The sequence below is a fragment of the Lutjanus erythropterus genome, chromosome 6, assembly GCF_056507025.1.
Source record: "Lutjanus erythropterus isolate fLutEry1 chromosome 6, fLutEry1.hap2, whole genome shotgun sequence".
NCBI classification, from domain to species: Eukaryota; Metazoa; Chordata; class Actinopteri; order Lutjaniformes; family Lutjanidae; genus Lutjanus; species Lutjanus erythropterus.
Window position 1 is genome coordinate 24,589,778 of NC_139322.1, and position 20,210 is coordinate 24,609,987.

The 20,210-nt window shown below is 40.3% G+C and overlaps 1 protein-coding gene across 4 annotated transcripts in view; it reads left to right on the forward strand.

Moving 5' to 3' along the window:
- The window catches only part of rerea (arginine-glutamic acid dipeptide (RE) repeats a), a 178,458-nt gene that overhangs the window by 34,682 nt on the left and 123,566 nt on the right, over nucleotides 1-20,210 (forward strand). Inside the window, exon 2 of one of the 4 annotated variants that reach the window (XM_084721320.1) lies at nucleotides 6,745-6,825. The exons of 1 other annotated variant lie outside the window; for it this stretch is intronic. The gene's annotated coding sequence lies outside the window, so the exon portion shown is untranslated. Of the gene's footprint in view, nucleotides 1-6,744; nucleotides 6,826-17,651; nucleotides 18,219-20,210 lie in introns of those variants that run through there. 2 more of the 4 variants (XM_084721323.1, XM_084721319.1) reach the window with 2 other exon arrangements.

Below are 20,210 nucleotides of genomic sequence, written 5' to 3' on the forward strand. Positions count from 1 at the left end.
AATTCAACTCTCTACATACTTCCACTCTGTTCTCACAATTCAGATTTAGTTCTTGCAATTCAATTTCAGTTCATCGAGACACACATACATCTGTTGAGGCAAAGCACTTGAGCCTTTTGAAATATCTAACTCCCACTGGTCAAGTCATTGATACTGTTAAGACAAAATCGTCCTTACAGTACGGTAAGAGGTGCTCTGTCATTCTGCACTTGATTGCTTTTCCTGAATGACTGGATGTGTCTCTCAGTAAACTGAAACTGAATCGCATATTCCAGATTATGTGATTCAAATTCAGTTTCTAGTAGAGATGCACTGATTTCAATTTTTTTTGGCCGATTCAGATTTTTTTTTTTGAAGGGTCTGACCTACCGATTCCGATAAAGCACTGACTATTAAATATTCATTAAGTACTATTTTACATTTTCTCCAAAGTCCTCTGGATTACAGCCAGGCCTCACTATAGTTTTATGTTAAGATTATGAATAGGGGGAATGCAATCTCGTGAGATCATCTTGCGAGTAATCTCACGGGACGTGATTTCACGTGGTCTCCTGTGGAAGCAGATGTAAACAAACAGGAGACAGACGCAGTGCAACAGTTTACTGCAGTAAAACTTTGCCGTGAGGAAAACAGACACACAAGTTTAACAAGTCTGGATGAGAACATGTTTGAGGAGACACATCAACACAGGTTGTTTATTCTTCAGCCAGAACAGCAGTCTCCTTCTGGCTAGCATTAGCCTGAAGAGCTACAAAGTTTACGGCTGTTCTGCGACATTGTCAGCTGCTCTGTCTTTTTGTAGACTGTCTATCTTTATCCTGTTCTTGGACTCTTGGACAGCTTCATACAAGCATGTGTCTTGATTGTGTGTAGCTGTGATCAGCGCTGTGGTGGGTGTGATATCACGGTCAGTTTGCCTGCTGTGCACATGACATGACCATCGTGCAGAACACGTGCATGAATATGACCAGTACAGAATCAGATATGTGACGGCTTGTCACCGGTCAGGGCCGGTCACACTGAAAACCTTTAAGTTTTGGTCTCTGGTCAGTCGATCGGTGCATCCCTAGTTTCTAGTTACTTATATTTCTGCCCATACTGCAACTAAACATTATTTTTCATGTTCAGTTAATCTACAGATTATTTTCTTAATCTATTTATTAATCCCTTAATAGTTAAGCATATAAAATTTCAGCATATTGTGAAAACGGTAATTACAAAATTCAGAGTCATGGAGGTATTTACAAATGTCTCATAATTCAGTTTACTATCTCAGCAGAATAACAAAACCAGGAAATCCACAAATGAGAAGCTACAACCAGTGAATCTGTTGCATTTTTGCTCAACTAAATTACTTGAACCATAAATTGATTATGAAAACTGTTAAAGATTAATTTTCTGTCAAGCGAGTGATTGTTTAATCATCTAAGTTGATTGTTACTTATTGGATTGCAGTTGATTAAAGTGATGTTCAAAATATTTTGTCCAAATTTGTACATTTACATTGTTTCAATCCTAATCAAGCCTTAAGCTTTTAGACATTCATACCTACACATAAAATTGCCAGAATTAATTTTCACTGATTGCATAATTCAGAACATATTATTCAAAATCAAATCACACCTCATGCTGCTGAAGAAAAGTTGTGTTGCACACAGCTCTCAAGTCCACAACCTTAGTTGCATGCTTCAAGATTAAATGTCATAATGTAAACAAGCATTTGCTCTACATTTAGAGCACATTATGTTCTACAGTTACAATGCAATGCTACTGGAAAAATGTAATTTACATCTTCCACACTTGGATGTTTTGTCTTCAAATGATTAACCATGCATGTTGAACAAAACCATCTGCCTTTGCGCAGTTTGTAAGTTAGAACACATGTTCTATTTGCAGCTCAAAATAAAATTACTTTGACATTGTGGTGACGTGACTTTTTAAAATGACGAAGACACAACAGAAATAATATACAAGCGTTCACTTGTTTTGACTTTGAGGAATGTTAAACAGTCATTTTAGGTCTAATTTGGAGCTTTGTGTGGAATGATAGTGGCTGTGTGGTTGACATTAAGATGAGCGGAGGAAGCTGATCAGCCCTGCCAATTCGGCTCACTTCTCATATGGCACAGATCCACTTGCCTAACCCCATGTCTGGATGCTGCACTCTGAAAATAGGCAAGGACCCAATTCATTCACTGCTCATCCAACAGCACATTGACTGTGTGCAAAATATGTTTTAGCAGCTTAACAGCGGTAGACTAATCAATTGATCCAGATTTTGCCGTCCATTGATCTTGGCACACCTCGGGTCCAGACAATTACAGTGCATGTATGATAATGATATCATTAGCAGCCCATGGCCGATCTATTAGGGCAGGAGAAATGCTAGTAAAAACCACCCGAACCATGCATAAAAACATTTGCACTGCCAAATGCTGGGGGGGAACGGTCCAAATCTGCTTTGCAAATGCTTCCCTGTCACTCTTCCCCTCCTCCCCGCCTCACCACAGTAACAGTAGCGTGGTAGAGCGGCAGGCGAGCCTGCTGGTGCTGCTGACTGGCATTCTGTGTGTTGATGAATGTGCCGGCCTGACGGCTCAATGTGCTTACCTAATAGGAGCTGCTCTACTGTCACACTGAGTTTCTCCATCCCCCTCTCTCTCACTCACCTCGCTCATGTCTGTTTTTTTTTTTCTTTTTCTTTTTTTTTTGGAGGTAGTAAGGAGAGCGTTCCACTTGGCTAGACACTGCAGCCTCCACACTCTGTTTCTCAAAGGTTAATGGAGCTGCCTCACAACGCACACTAATCACCAGGTAATTGCTTTCGTTTGGCTTGATAGGTGGCTAAGGTCAGCCATGATGACCAGTGCGGCCATTTTGGATGAGGGAAGCAGGTTGCTGCTGTTTGCCAAATATGGTTGCCAAGATCATGCTTTGTGTTCCATGATCTTATCAGCTTCACCCAGTTTTTATTTTGGCACCAAGTCCATTTTCTCTAAAAAGGCACAGGTGTAATTATGTATTTTGGACTACATTTCTTGTAACAGTAGATTCCTTTGTGGAATCATTGCTCATATCCTAACACACTTAAAGATACGGTGTGTAGATTTACAGAGATTTATTGAAAGAATATTACTCAAGTGAAATATAATACCCAAAAGTATGTTTTCATTAGTATATAATAAAAAAAGAAAAGAAAAATATAAAATTGTTGTGTTTTTGTTTGCTTAAAATGAGCTGTTTATGTCTGCAGAGGGCACAGGTCCTCTTCCACAAAGGCTGCCATGTTTCAATGCCTCAGAAACATCTTTGTTTGACACAATTCCCTCAAACTTAATAATATGTTATAAAGTGTTTTTAAATGAAAATGAGAATTATGTAAAAATTATTATCCCCTCTATCCCAAATCATATCATAACTGACCCTTCCTAAGACCCGCTCCTTTCCCCCTGTGCTCCAGTAACAGTTGAGCAAGCCTGATACCTTGGTCAGTGTTCTCTTTTACTGTTTCCTGTGCTTAGATATGTGGTAGGCTCATCTATGTTGAAAAGAAAAACACATTTTGAAAATGTTTAAAAGATGTTACTGGGGGAGCTGTAAAAGAGACATAGTTAGGTTAGCTAGTATTAGTAAAATGATGTTAAAAACATCAAAACAAAACTTCTTATATTAAGAAAACGCTAGCTAACTATCCGGCCAATTGACATAAATTGTTTGCTAGCTAGTTACATCTGAAAGCTAATGTTTGCAAAATTTTAGCTAACTAGCGAGCTAATCTACATCAATTGTTACCTTAGCACATATATCATATCTAAGCACAGGATATAGGAAAGGAGAACCACAGGTTCTCCTTTATGTTTGGAAGAGGAGAGTGAGACCATGCAATTGCAATCTGCAAGCTCACCGCTAGATGCCACTAAATCCTACACACTGGTCCTTTAACACCCGCCTCTTAGGGTATGGAAGTAGTGAAAATGATATCTTTCATGTTGTGTTGCGGAGCTGTTTAAAGTGGTTTGCATGAGCCTGGTGTTAAACTAGTGGCTTCTCTGACAACTGTGTGCTGGACAGCCAGAGACACTGACAGACTGAGAGGCAGACTGAAGTCATGAAAGCGAAGCGCTTGTCTTTGATGTAAGCCAGCTTCCAAAGGGCCATGGTGGTCAGAGGGGATTGGGATTTCAGCACGGGATTTTGGGATTGTCGTGTCAAAAAGGTCTCACTGGGGCTGAGAGAATTTTAGCACGCTTGTGTGTCTGTGTGTGTGAGCACATGCATATTCACATATGAAGACTGAGAGCAGGCAGCTAAAGAGGGAAAGGCCAGTTTGTCATCATCCACATCACCCCATGGTGCTCACATATAATAACCCTCAACTCGCAGAGCATGGAAGTGATCTCTCACATGAGCACACATACTGGAATATAGGAATGGACATTTCTAGGCCTGTTGAGCTTGTTTTAGTTGCTCTGTTGTGACTAGTGGGAGAGACTGGATGGACGGGCAGTTTGTTAAAGGAATGATGGTGCATGCCTTGTGCTATTTGGATACAGCCTCTAGGCTGCGATTAAAGTGGAGATAAGTTAGTCACAGACTGATTTTTTAGAGGGTTTTAAGAAACTGGGAGACAGTTGAGTCTGTGCGTGTGTGTGCGCACATGTGTGGGTGCATGCGCACGCGCGCTTGATGGCCACATTGTCTGTCACCGTGGAAATCCCAGAGTTACTGAAGGGATTGCAAAATCAATGTGAGCTATTCATACACAGATCTAATCCTCAGATTTACTGCCATTTAATCTGTGGTTATGGCACGGCTCTGGTGGCTCTAATGCCGTCAAACAGATGTCCCTGCTCAGCCAGCCAGGTTAGGCTGCACCTGGTGACACCATTGAGCTCTGGCACTAGGTGGCCCACTGCACATTTCATCTTCTCTGGTGGCAACTATTGTATGAAAACATGCATTGCAGTGTCACGGTGCATCTCAAAGAAAATGTTTACATCAAACATCTGTGACCCCAAAATCTTTGATCACTGCATGAATATGAATATTGTGTGCTTATCTGGATGATTGCTGTGTGTATTTGTGCTATTTTTGACTGCAGCTCTGAGATTGCATGGATGGAAATACTTGGATTTTATGCGCTGCACACCTGGTGTTATTTTCAAATTCAAAAAGGAACAGACCATTTCACTTCAAAATGCAGGCTGGATTTGGGAGGCGTATTGCATCAGAAGCAGTGAATGAATAATAACAAACAGTATCATATTCTACATCTTGTAAAGTTTGTTGCCTTGTTTTATACCATCAATAAATAAGTGGAAGCCAGACCCACTCTCTTTTTTTAAGAAAATTTCTCAAACAAAATCCAACACATATTCATCCTACAGTGCTCTACATATTCGTAATTGTTCATCGTATTGCCTTGTCTGTAAGGTGTCCTTAATTTTCTCATCCTCATAACATTAAGAGCTACATAACATACAACAGATGCATAGGGTACACTAATATATTACACTAAAGAAGGCCATTTCTGCCAAGATTATGAAAGGAAAAAAAAAATCTCTGATCATTATAATTATCTCAAAATAATGGCCTAGTATCTTAAGATGAATGAGTTGGTATTTAAGTCATTAATGATTGATAATAATTGTGGGGTGGGTGGGTGTGAACCTTTTTTAGCTTCTGAAGGGGTCATGCAAGCAAAAGTTTGGGAACCACTGTACTAAGTCATTATTTTGAGATATTAAGTCATTATTTTGAAATACTAAGTCATTTTGAGAAAGTCTCTCATTTTACAGACTTACAGAATTTTTTTTCATCACAGTGGTGCAAATGGGCTTCCAAATTATTCTAAAAGATATTCTGTCATTCATTTGGTTTTATAATAATTTTAGTCACCAAGAAAAGTGGCAAACTATTGAGTCACACAATCAGACTGAAGTAAGGATGGATGATAATTGACTACAATGAACAGTTATCATGAAAAGAATTGTGTGAATCACTATCTTTAAATGAGTGAATTGTAAAAAAATGATTTGTTAGAATCAAAATGTCTACCCAGGAGCCTCTAATTTGAATTCTTACAATGGATATGACGGCAGGCACACATGCAGTCAGAAATACTCACATACTGTATACACATCCCCAGTCTGTGCAGTATTTTAATGCTTACATTGAAATGTAGCAGATTGTTGTAAGTGTGTGCGTGTGTGCGTGTGTCGTTTCTGGGTGTTAAAGAGAGTAAATGCAGGGAATCTCTGTGTGCGGATGCTGAATGTGAAATGTCAATGTTATTGAACAGGTGCTGCGAGGCAGAGCTGTGATGTTTTTATTTCCAAGCTCTTGTCAAGCAAGGCAGAGAAGAGAGGGCTCATGGGATAATGGGGGAGGTTCAGGGGTGGGGGACTGTGTGTGTGTGTGTATGTGTGTTTTACAGTGTGTGTAGTAGGTATGAGTGCCTGGATCTGTGTGTATCCAGAGAGGTTTATTGAGAAGAGGGAAATGAATACAGGCTTAGAATACATCTCTTCATACTGCACTGTGAATGGTATTATTTTTATATTGTGCACCTTCATGTTTTTCAGCTTATATTCACCATGTGTTAAACATGATGCCAAATACAGCAGCCGTCTTCACCCATGCATAGACCTCTACTGTCAAGCTGTTATCACCTCATTTGTTCCATTTACACATCATTCATGATTTCTCTCCTGTCCTCTGTGTGTGTCTCTTTTTCCCCTTCAGTTTTTCTCTTGCAGACTGTCGTTGTGTCAATACTTGTTGAGAGAAAATGTGGCAGTGAGCTAGGAGGTGAATGCAGTCAAGGTTAGTCAACAATGCTTCATGACACTGGAGTGCTGACTAACACAGCGTTTTTGTTTTGGGTTTCTCCTCCCCAGCCCACTCCACCCCACCCCCCCATGTTTCTATTCCTGCCCCACCCAGTGGACCTTGATCATGCTCTCTACCTGCCCTTGGTGCTCCCTCAGCCTTATTCCTCACCCCTCATTGTGCTTCACCTTCTCTGCTGCCCTCCTCCTTCCCCTAAAAGCCATCTTTCCTGCTACTTTGTGTGCCACTTGAGAGAACAACTCAAGCGTGTTGGGCCTCATTCATCCCTCAAATGCTAACTCATGCTAACTCACTCCTGCGTTTTTGCATGGATGCTTTGTTTCCTGTTTCTTTACTTTTGTTTAAATCCAGACCATTTTTTTTATATAATTTGGTCGCCCATGTGTGACATTGACTTCTGCAGGGGTAGCATTAAGTATGTAATTGTGTGCACACATGTCAGAATAACAATAATTAATAATTCCTCATGTGTACTTTACTTACATTATAGTATCTTGAAGTTTCTTACATTCTTGTTTTTAAGATTTTTTTTATTGAAAATATAGATAGTCTGTCAAATCACTAGGGCTGTGTGTCAGGACGAATCTGGTGATACAATATGTATTACAGTACTGAGGTTACAATTTAATATATTGCATTATGTTAACATACTATAAGCAAGGTGATACATTATTTAATTTTAGGAAAACTATCACTAAAAAGAACACATGACAATATGCATAAAATCTAAGTTAAAAAATGGACTTGTTTAATGCAATCAGACCAGTGAATATAGGTAACACTGTTGTTAAGTGGTCGGGGATTTAAATGCAACACAAAATAAGTCACTGCCATGAATCTTTGTATGTATCACAATATCATGATACAGTCTTTTGAGAATCGATACAGTATCACAAAACATAATATTGAGATACTCAATATTTTTTTTACACCCCTACAGATCACAACGCAATAGAGTGGCACCATACGAATATATGATATAAGGTTTCCATACGTTATTCTTTAAATCCTTCTATCTATGTTTCATGTCACTGGACAGAAAGCCAGTCATACTTTAGGATAATTGAGTGGCAGTTTTGGTCTCCGCCACTGCTGTAACGCACTGTGATGGAATTATCCCACTGTTTAAAAAATTCCTGACAACATCAGTGTTGCCGATTACACCGTACATTTCATAAGAAAAGCTATGAGAGATGATGCTTAATATCTGTAATGTTAAAGTGCTTATTTTGCTCTTTATTGTTGGATCTTTAGCTCTCCCACTTACTTTGAACAAAACCAATGATTAAAAAGTTAGTTAACTGTTAAATTTTGAGTTATCAGGTCTATCATCACATCGCCCTCACTGATCTTCAGCTAATGCCATCATGGTAATGTACTGAACAACTGAATGCTGACTTTTATGTCTGTACATATCCCATGACTGTTGATGACACCAGGGCTTCATATATTTGTCCATCCAGCGAATTTCAGTTCATACAATTATACCTGGCTGTCAACCTCATGTCAGGCTGTGATTAGCCCACAATGTTATATTTGTTACATTTGACTCCTGATACACTTTCAGACACTTTCAATTCAGAATTGTGGAGTCTGTTAATCCGACTATGTGTTAATAACACACTTAGACTCTCAGAGAGGTGGGAAGTAATGAAGGCTAATTGGTGTATGCCTGAACACCAGGAACACCTTCTACTGCGGCAAGCCTAAATGTGGGCCTTTCTCCTTCCTTTGCAGCCAGTGCAACACAGTCTTTGGCAATGTCATACCTTTAACCCACCTATCTACCAATCTTTGTCATTGTGGTTTCATTTATGATTCTACATTGCACTTTTAATTCCAGTGAAAATGTAATTACCGTGTTGCCATTTCCACTCCCTTCTCCAGTCATAAAAAAAAAGAGGTGCAAGAGTGAGAGCAGCACCTATCTGAATGTCCACAGCAGCGGCAGAGAATCCAGCCACGATATTGGGGTGTGGGGGGGGGGCTGCAGTTCAAAGACAGCTAGCAGGTTACTTAATGAGTTTGGTAATTGGCTTGCTGTGGCCTCCGCGCATCCCTGCCCTCCTGCTGCTGATGTGTGCAGGAACAGAGAGAGCTACGACTTGCGCTCCCTCCCTCACTCCGTTTTCCCTTCCCCTTGCTCGACCCATCCATCTTTCCTTCCATCCATGCCTCTTCCACAAGCTGACTTAAGGAGCTAATGCTGCACCAAGCCTCCTCCTGTCTATTCCCCGCTGTTCCTTTTATAAAGACAGTTAGCGTGCTGCATGTTAGACTTCCACTCTGCTCAGTATTGAATATCAACAGCGTTACTCTATCTCTCATTGCCCCAGTCTCTCCTGCTTGGTTGCTATCTTTTACACACACACACACGCACACACTCACACACACACATATCTATTATATGTTAGATGCTTCATGCATTATGCAGAGTATGTGCATCCAAACAAGCAATTTGCAGAATTTCCAGCTCACCACTTCTGAGTAGTAATTCTCTCTGTGGCCACACAACAGCATAATGAGAAACACACTTCCATGCTCAGTTGATTCATAAGTCCAAACAATAAAGACAAAGAGTAGCAGGCTTGCCATGTAATCATAAATGACACTTAACATATTATTCTCAGATTTCAGCACATTATCTCCTCAGCAGAGACATCAAAGGGACAGCTATTCTTCTTGTCTCGTTGCTGTTATAATAATGTGTGGTAAGAGGAAAAAAACATCCCATCTGGTTTAAATCTCATTAACTCACATGTTAAATTACAGTGATAATAGTGGAGGGGAAAAAAATCTAAAATGACCTTCACGGTTTAGGTGTAATTGAAAGAGGTATGGTTTTTAGTCTCGATTGTTTGTTTATAATAAGCCTCTAGAATTTAGTACCTTCGGGGAGCTGCACTAGCGAGGCTAACCTAATATATATTCTGGCTAATGAGCAAGCTTCCCACCTTCCTACCTATTCCCATTAATTTCCATTTTGTACCTTTAAAAAGCCATAAATAAAGCCCGCATGCATTAGTAAATGTAGCCGTCTCCAGTTGCAAGACTGCTGCCAAGCTTTTTATCTACTCCCACAGTAGAGCGCTTGATTCTGAACGCTGTAGGGGTTGGGAGGCCAAAGCACAGCTAAGTGGCTCCTCTTGACCTCAGTGCTGATCTCCAAACTGTCTGCTCCGACTGCACACAGACAGATTTTACCCATTCGCTCCCACAAAAAAACAGTCTAATCTCATAACACAGCCTCAACACCCTGTCAGTGTGTGTGCTGTCTCTTTGAATAACACATCCTTTTCTCACCGCACCCTGCGCTGACATGCTTGACCGTACATTTGCTTTTGAGATTACTTCTCACTGCTATTATTCGTGCTAAATTGAAGAAATAAAAAGCAATGTGAGGAAAGTGAGTTGGAAACATTCAAGATGTGAAAAATTAGCTCGAATGACTTGAGAATCTTGTTCCCCTGACCTCTAATGGATGTGCTTATTCTAGTTATCACTATCTATCTGTAAACTAGATGGCTGAATCATTAGCTTACACACTGAGAGCAGCAGAGTGTGACCAGAGGAGAATAATTGATTTCTGAATAAGCGTTGGTACTGAAGGAAAAAAAGATGCAGCTTTGTGAGCCATATTGAGCATCTTAATACGCATGTCATGAATTATAGGATCGGGTAGGGGTGTCAAATATAAGGTCCGTGGGCCAGAACTGCTCTGCCAAAGGGTCCGATCTGCCCCACTGGATGATTTTGCAAAGTATAAAAAAAATATAGAGCAGTAATGAATTCCAGGCCAGAATACAAACAATAAATAATTGCTGCGGTCATATTTAAAGATACTGAACATTATGCTACATATTGTCAATCAGCAGCAGTGTATCAGACGTCAAACAACATTGGTAGACCACTGTTGCTAAGGCACTGCCAAAACTTTGATTTATAAACCATCTTCCTCTTTAGATTCCACTTTAGTCGGTTTTGGCGCAAATATATGGAAAAGAATTTCTAGATCTCAGCAAATTGTTAGAATCACAAAGAATTTAAATATTGCATCATAGTTTATTTCCAAACTACATAAATGACTGACTAAATGTGGAAAAATCAAGTTATTGTTGAACTTTGTTCTTACTTTTCTTAACACATCTCAGGCTGTTTATCATCTGGTTTTTAAATAGATGGTTCCTTAAAGGAGAAATCTGTAATATATTTACTGTATTAAATCATAAAATAGGAAATAGGATTAAGGAAATAGGATTAAGGAAACATGCTAAGTTGAAATATTTGCTTCTCCTTCTTTTGAGGGCCAATCATTAATTATCTTTTAGAAGGACTAGATTTTTGTAATGGTGCAATTGGACAATATTTAATGGTGTGTTTTTTCAGTGTTTCTACAGCCTGCCTGAGCTCCAACCATAGATTGAATATGAAATAACATTTCAACCCTTGTAATGTACAATCTGTCTCCAACTTTCTATTTGGACACTGCTACTCATTTTGGACATGCAAATGTTACATATTGTTCCTTTTAATTGTCAGTGATTTCAGAATCTATTTGTTCTTCACAGTTAAAAAGAATGGGAACATTTTGGAGGTGGTGTCATTTGTAGGTTATTGTTCAGTGGTTTGTTGGACTGTTTGTGGCCCATGAACTAAAATGAGTTGGACACCTCTGGCACAGGGAGATAATTTTTTGGTTTTTACACATCAGGAGCTGCTTTTCCTCCAACAGTGTTAAAGCTGCATCTCCACTCACTGTCCATAGGGTGGCAGTGTGTGGAGGTGAGACGGCCATGTGCTCTATGTGTGAAATGGAGCAGTCACTGGCTATTTGAGCAGATTAGCTTAGAGACAGTAACCACACAGGAATCACACACCCCAACCGCCACTCTCTCTCTCTCTCTGTCTCTCTTTTGCTCTCATGATCATGGAGCCCCATTTGCTTTGCTGACTGCTTGATCACGTTTAAACACAGTCTCGCCCTGCTGGAATAGGATTTTCCTAACTGGATCCAGAGCCCTGAGCATCAGACACATGTACTGTTTGTTTATCTTGCTGTGTCTTTGTTCACAAAAGGATTTGCCTGAAATGTAAACTTCCTCTTTTTCGCCACGGCCTGCACTCTGTCTCTCCGTGGCCCTCCTTTGGAAATACAGTCTCATTCCTCAGAGTCTGTTCAGGCTGAACTGCTCTTTTATTCAGATGAATGAGGCCCTGTTTTTGCCCGGAGAATCAGACAGACACAGACAGTCCATGTGAGAGCTTGAAGAATGTGGAAAATCAGGGCCTCAGGGAAGTAGCATCGAAGGTATTACACGTGTGCATTTGTTTGTGTCTGTTTTCACTTCCTGTGTGAGTTTATGGCCATACAGAGTTTTCTGGTTGATTATTTTCTGGTTCATAAGCATTTCACACCCTGATTTTCTTTCACCTTAGCTTCCTTCTTCATTTCAAGCTGTGATCTAACTGTCGACCTCTCAGGCGTAGTGTGAGCTGCTATTAAAAGCTGTTTGTTTTTTTGCTCGTATATATCAATGAGCAATCAGGTTTAGCTGTGTTTTATAAAGAGAAAATGATGTGCTTCCTCTCACTTCTAGCATTTCATCAATTTGTCTGCCAGGTGGCAGCTACCTCCATCTGGAATAAGGTTTACTTACATTCATTTTTTTTAAATATGCAATAGTTTTACCAAATGGCTGCTGCAAGCAAGTTTTCACTCTCTTGAGTAGCTTGTGTAGCTTGGCAAAGAGATTAGACATATGTAGTCTACAAGTGTCTTGGTTTTCAGAGTGTTGCGTGGCTGCCAAATGTGACTGTGAATAGCTATGTAAACAAGATAGCTATGTGAGGCTAGACCTTGCACTGATTGCCTAAAGTGAAATACCATTCCTAGGCTTCCCTCACATTTTTACAACTGTGTTAATGATCGCAAATAAAGGCTTGCTAGGTAGCAGCTTAATTACTAGCTGTCTGTTTGGATTGTCTCCAAAGGACATCTTGATACGGCCGTTTGCTTGTGTAGAGAAAAGTGTAACCTCTATCGCTAAAAGGTCCTTTTTCCTCTTTTTAATTAATGAAATTTCACTCTGTTAAGTACTGTGCTTTCTAGCTAAAGCGGTAGTCCTTGAAAACCGTGAATCTTCATATCCACAAGCGTGTAGTTAACCATATTTAGTTGAGTAATTTCCTTGAGTTACTTTGTTGGGAGATTGGAGAGGATTGTTTTATTGCTTCCCCCTTCTCTCAACCCCCTCCAGGCAAAGTCTGTGTTTTAATTAGTCGTGTAAGACCCTATTTTCCCTTTGGATTCCCCCAACTTGTAAAGTGCTCTCTTAAGAATCCATGAAGGCTAAAAGGGGCAATGAATGATTTGAAGTCAGCTTTTTTTTGCTTGCCTGCCAGCAGAGAAGGGAGGGGGTCTATCAGCACTTGCCGTCAGCATGAGGAACAGTAACTTCAAGCAGCAGTCACAGAGAGTCTTTGTTCTTTATGGATTTAGTACGTGTGGTGAGGAGAGAGTCGCTGCTTTAAAGCCCCATCTGGAAAAGCACTGTTCAGGTTTCTAATATGAGTGTAGATAATACCTGCCCGAGAATGGTAAAATGGTCTCGAGGTTCAATCTAGCACATCCGCTTTTCCCCCCGCTGTATTATGTTTTGGCAGCAGGGAAGTTAGCTTGTTACACTGTGGAGATTTAGTCATGTGTTAAAGTCAAGCTTCTGAAGTACACCCCTACCACTGCCGCCACAACCTAACCCTCCTCTTGGTTTACAAGTCTGTTTTCTTCTCTCGATCCCTCTTTTTTTTTTCCCCCCTTCAACTTGTCTGCTCATCCCTGGTGAATGCATTAAATGAAGTTACTAGATATGAGTGCTTAAGAGGCCAGGGCCTCTGAGGCTTGCCAAGTCTCTCACAGGCTTGGCTCAGTCATCCATGTCACTTTTTTCTGTTGTTTCAGCTACTGACTTTCTCTGTCTTTCTTGCCTGCTCTCTCTGTTGTGTTTGCTGCCTCTCTGAGTGGCTTGTTTTTCTCCAGTGGGGAGAATTCAGGCTAAAGCAAACAGTGTGTGTCAGCCACAGCTTTTGTTAAGTATTCATTTTTAATGAGCGTAAGTGGCTACAGAATCCTATAAACCATAAATGGAGTAGTCAGACTGGAGGAGGAGGAGGAGGAGGAGGGAGGAGGGAGGAGGGGGCATGTTGGCCTTTGATTCAGTGGCAGTCTTGCAGTCTTTTTGTTTAGTAACACTTGTACTAATTATGCTTGATGTGGATGAAGAAAACATATTTCAGAATGATAGTTTGTGTGTTTTTTTTCCTTCTGCTCATACGCCCCCTCTGGTTTTGTTAGCTCTTACAAGGATTGTTCTCCTTTTAATAATCTTTAGGAAAAAGAGTGTTGCAGAAAAAATGTCATTTTTCTCCTTCGAGGAGCGCGCAGCTCTGTTAGATTCCACTTCCTATGAATTCGGAAAGAGGCTCAAAGTAACCAGTTTTTGTTCTGTCAGGATCGAAGGCACTGTAGAAGCTGTAGAGGGGGGGGTGTTCAGGGAAAAGGTATTGTGATGGGTCGTTTGAATGCTGAACAGAATTGAATAGACACAGTCAGCTTCCCAGATACATGCTTAGGCCTGTAGAATGTGGAGTGCTTTGCTTGTAACTGCACCGGTTGTCTCCTTTCATTATCGGTTAATGGTGCCCAACTTGACAGAGCCATGTGATAAACAGTGGAGCTGTGAAATCCTGGAGGTGGAGTTCTCGTCTGCCTGATAATGGGATCTCATCTGCCGGGGAGGGGAGCCTGCCCCGCCAGCCAATCCAGCTTTGCTCTGCACTGCCTTCACAGAGGATTCACTGCACTCACCCTTCACTGCTGTCTCGGCACAACTTAAGCCTCACAAACCTACTGAAAAATGTTGGTTTCTTAATGTAGCGCACGATAGAGCCTGAAATATCATTGTACCACATTCTTTGGCTTTGATTGTGCTTTAGAAACGCGCATTTCCGCCTCCTTATCAGTCTCAGATCCTTTGAATGTTTGTGTGACTCTGGAAAGGAGGCAGACCGTGTGTGCGTGTGTAAATATCATAAACATTGACCTTGTGAAATGTATACATACTGTGATAAGAGACAAGCTGTGGTATTTGGTTACTATAGGGAGGGGGGAGTACGACTTCTCAGGACAGTTGCCTCAGGAGGAGCTGGGAAAGGTTTTTACCAGCACTTTGTTTCCCCACCCCTCCTCTGCTATTGAAACGAAGACGACCAACATGGTTTGTAGCAGCACAATGAAGGACCCCCTGCACACCACCCCTCAACTCAATTGCTATTGATCCTTACTGCCTGTCTCTCCTGATGCCTGGCTTTAGTGCAAAAAAGAGCCCAATGTGCAAACTATTTGCTTTAGTTAATTGGATTTTGACAGTGATCCAATATCATGTTTAAGACAATGAAAATGTGTCAAGCCCGCTCAGTGAGATGGAAATCATCCTATTAATTTATAACTTAATGTGGATCCATCTTTGTTTCCCTCCTGCTCCTCTAGTGTGTGTGTGTGTGTGTGTGTGTGTGTGTGTGTTTGGGCGCAGGGGGATGTCAGATTTTTTTTTTTTTTTTTAAAGACAAAACGAACTGTTATGTATATTTTCTACCACAGAATGACACAAAATGAGTGCAAAGACCTTGGAAAATAACCATGATCACATTTTGATGTGATGTGCAGGCTTGCCATTAAAATCACCCTCCCAAATATCGCTAATGGACTATTCACATTATCATCCCTGCTTGTTTCTGCCTTTTTAATGGGTGGGGTGACTAATTAATTCATTATCCAAAAATGCAAATGAGCTCCACAAGCCTGAGCAGCATTCAAGTCGCTTTCCCTCTTGTGTGTATTTCCCAGAAGATTCATGAATTAATATATTGTTTTCAGGCATTCATCAGTATTTAAGAACAGCACTTTATTCATATCTTTATTTAATTATTGGTTGTCTCCACCTTTTTGTCATAACATGAAGGTTATTTTTTAGGACATTTTCATGTTATGAAATCTTCTTACCCCACCTTGTATCTCCATAGCTGAATGAATGGGACAAAGAATATTAATAAGCAACAGTACAGTGTCAACAAATAGATTTATTTGCATATGTTTACGGAGAAGAGTAAATAATTATTAATAAGATTAAAAAAAATAAAAGATACATTTTTTTTTTAAATTGGTTGTAACTAACCATTATATTCATTGTTTAATAATCTGTTGGTTTTAAACGTCTACAGATACTAGATACATGTTACATGTATTGTTGAGTTGTGTATTTAGATTACCCTAAATGTTTCCAACAATGTTAAAATACAAAGAAATTCAGTTCAAGGTAATTTTGCATTTCTTACTAGCTAGTTCTGATAACTTTGATGAAAAAAACTGATAATTCGGAGAGTCAGAGTGAGGACCAAACAGTATATGAAATAAACTTTTAATACTTATTCATGAACATGATTTCTGGCTGAGTCAGGTCAAATAGATTTTCATTAGCAATAGAGTGCTGCAGGAATGAGTTCTAAAACTTTGAAATGATTTAGTATATTAGCACTTGTGAGTTTTTTAATGTTTTTTTTATTACCAGAAAAAGGTCTGTGGTTTATACAAATTAAGAGATCATTATGTTTTGTTCAGTAAATACCCCACTCATAAATTTTTAACCTTTACTTTGAATAAGGCGGTTGTAGCAAGTTGCTATCTGAGACAATAGTGATTGTTGCAGACATCACTCATTACTTAGTGGGTTGATGTTGGGTCACAGGACTGTGATGTAGTGTGTTTATAGCCTAACGTTAGCTTTTTACTACTAGCGATTTGCATTTATGCTTCAAAAATCATAAAAGCGATGTTAATTTCTGAAGATCATGTTACTGAACAAAACCTTCAAGTATCATAAACTTTCTCATAGCTTATTTTATGCATTAATCCAAAATAAAATTGAAAAAGGCCCACTGGATTTTTGGTTGGTAGGCCCAGAGCAAAAAATAAAGTATATTGTTCCTGCAGCACTATGGTGGTTGTTTGACAAAGAAGACAACTCCCATGATCCGACACCAAAACTACTTATTATGTCATTGTTTTAATGTGACAGAAACCCCCAGGAATTTTCAAACATTTGATAAGTAATAAGATAAAATAATTTTGAAAAAGGTTCTGTACACATTAACAATAGGCATTATTATCTCGTGTTTATATTTTCTAACAACTAAAAGGTGGCATTGTGTTGAGAGAAAAAAAGAGAAGTATGTATTGAGCCATTATTTACAAGGCTCTGCTATCACAGCTACTACTAGTATTACCGGCTTTCACTGCCTTCATTGTTTGGATGTGGTGTTTCACTCACATTCCCATAAGCGTCACCATTGATCGGTTGATGATGATGATGATGATGATGGTCGGATCGGGCCACTTTGGCTGCAGCTTCCTCATGCAAGCAAACACACACACACACGGTGCACACAGCGTTTCCCTACGGGGTCTGCCATCAATCAACAGCCTACATTGGCACCACCACCCCCTCCTCCACCACCTCCACCCTTTTGTCCCTGACGATTATTTGAATCCAGTCCATGTTTTTGTTTCGCTCGGATTTTTTTTTCCTCCTTTTTTTGTGTATGTGTGTGTGAGTGTGTGTGTGTGTGTGTGTTGAGTGTGGTCGGTCAGGGTAATTCTCCTTCACTAGTGTCTGGATAAAGAAAGACTAGGTCAGCCATGTGGATGCGTCTGTTGAACAGCTGAAGAGGAGGGAGGAGGAGGGGGAGGGAGCGATAGGGGGAGCGTGGTGGTGGAGTGTGTGTGTGCATAGGAAAGAGAGAGAAGCGAAGAGAGAGGAGAGTGTGTAGCTTGCGAGTGTGTGTGTGTGGAAAAAAAAAAGGAAGCGGAGCCTGTAACGGCGAACTCACTGGTTTCCTACCCCTCGAAACAACTACACCAGCCGCCGTGTGACTTTTCATGTGGACACTATCCTCGACAACGGGAATGGGAGCAGTAGTTTCGAGCCGGGGGGACGTTGTAGTGCCTTTTTGCTCGGTGATTTCGTGGACGTGAAGAGTCCATCAGTAAAGTGAAACCGTCTTTTGTTGAAGCAAGTGCTCTCGCCTGAGCTTGAGCCCCTCCACTCCGTGCGGGCTGAGGAAAAAAAAAAAAGAAAAAGAAAAAACCGGGGAGGATAAAAGGAGAAAAAGTGTCCGTGTTCGCCTTCGCGTTGTCCCGGTTCTTGGATTTGGCCCAGCTGGCGTTAAGTTCGTTGGGTCAGCAAGGGCAAGGATTTGCGTTTTCAACTTGTTTGCAGCAGTCTCTGGGACTCCAAGAATCACCAGACTGGCGGGTGAGTAGTTGAATACAAAAAAAAAAAAAAAAAAAAAATTGCAGGACGGTTGTGGTCGGAGGAGGAGGGGGTGCAGACAGGGGGAGCAATGTGTGGGTGATTAAAAAAAACAAGAGGAATTTCGGTAGTAGTGTTGACTAACGCCGGGCTGCACTCAGACATTGACCTAAAAGTGTCCAAATTGTGTTTATACCCAGAGTAGGAAACGCGTGTGACCTCGAGTCAAATGTTTTTGAGTGCTCAAAGTTGGCTGCATTGTTGTAAAACTTGGCTCCCTTTGGACGGTTGAGCAGGACCCTCCAGCAACCTCCATGACCTGGTCCAAACTGCCTGTAACAGTGCTGCAACAGCTAATGGTTTTAAAGTGAGAATTAGTAAAGTAAACAAAAGCAGAGCTCAAATGTAGCTGTCCAGGAAACAGACATCAAAAGAAAAAAAAAAAAGAAGCTGCATTTTGACAGGGAAAAGTGTTGGCACAAGTGCCACAGATAATGGATGGTTGTTGGAACATAAAGGGCATTTGCTCCACATAAAAACCAAACATTTGTGCGTGGACGGTGGAGCAGGACCCTCCAGAGACCCCCATGACCCGGTCCAAACTGCAACAGTGCTTCAGCTGTAGATAATGGTTTTTAAAGTGAGAATAATTAAGTAAACAATAGCAGAGCTCAAATTTTGCTGTCCAGAAAACAAACACCAAAAGATGTTGTTGAACTTTTGCTAAGAAAAAAGTTGCATTTTGACAAGAAAATATTTTGTCACAAGTGCTACAGATGATGGATGGTTGTTGGAACATAAAGGGCATTCGCTCCACACACGAAAAAAACCTGTTTTGGGCAGGTCATGGAGGTTACTGGAGGGTCCTGCTCCACCATTCAGACTTACATGTTCAAACACCCTGTAACAGTGCTTGAATTCAGCAGCTAATGGTTTTTAAGTGAGAATAATGAAGTGAACAAAATGAGAGCCCAAATGTTGCTGTCCAAGACAAGACATCAAAAGATGTTGAAAGAAAGACAGAGTTGCATTTTGAAAGGGAAAAGTGTTGGCACAGACAATGGATAATTGTTGGAACGTAAAGGGCATTTGCTCCACATAAAAAACAAACTGTTAGAGTGGTGGAGCAGGACCCTGAAACAACCTCCATGACATGGCCCAAACAGCCTGTAATAGTGCTTCAACAGGTATTTAATGGTTTTAAAGTGGGAATAAAAAAGTAAACAAAAAGGAAAGAGCTCAAACGTTGCTGTCTAGGAAACCGACATCAAAGATGTAGAAACTACTTGTGTGTGCGTGTCTTTGAGCAAATCAGTCAACCTCAAGGAAAGAAATAGTTGCATTTTGACAGGGAAAATGTTGGCACAAGCGCCACAGATAGTGGATAGTTGTTGGAACATAAATGGCATTTACTCTACATTAAAAACTGTTTGAACATTTGAATGGTGTAGCAGGACCCTGAAGCAACCTCCATGACCTGGCCCCAGCAGTCTGTAACTAGCAGCTGATGGTGTAAAAGTGAGAACAATAATGTAGTAAACAAAACAAAGGCTCAATTTGCAAACCTTGCTGAACAGAAAACAAATGTAAAAAAGTACTTGTGTGTGTACACGTGTGAGCAATCAGTCAACCTTGAGGAAAAGAATAAGTTGCATTCTGACAGGGAAAAATGTTGAAACGGATCTTGATGAGTCAGTGGCACATAAATTTGATGGGTGGGATTTCCCCAAGTTTCACATAAAGGATCGGGACTGCTGGATTTACGGCCTCTCTCATGTCATAAATTGATTATTGGACTGTAATAATGGAAAGCAGTGTAGTCTTTCTTTGAGCTGCAATGATGAATTGATTAGTTGTCAACTATTAAGCGAATCACCAACTATTTTGATAATCAGTTGATAGTCTTGAGTCTTCTGTTTTTTCAAGAAAATTTGTGATTAATTAAATTAATATTTTCCTTTTTTTAAAAGTTCTCTATGACAGTAAAATGAATAT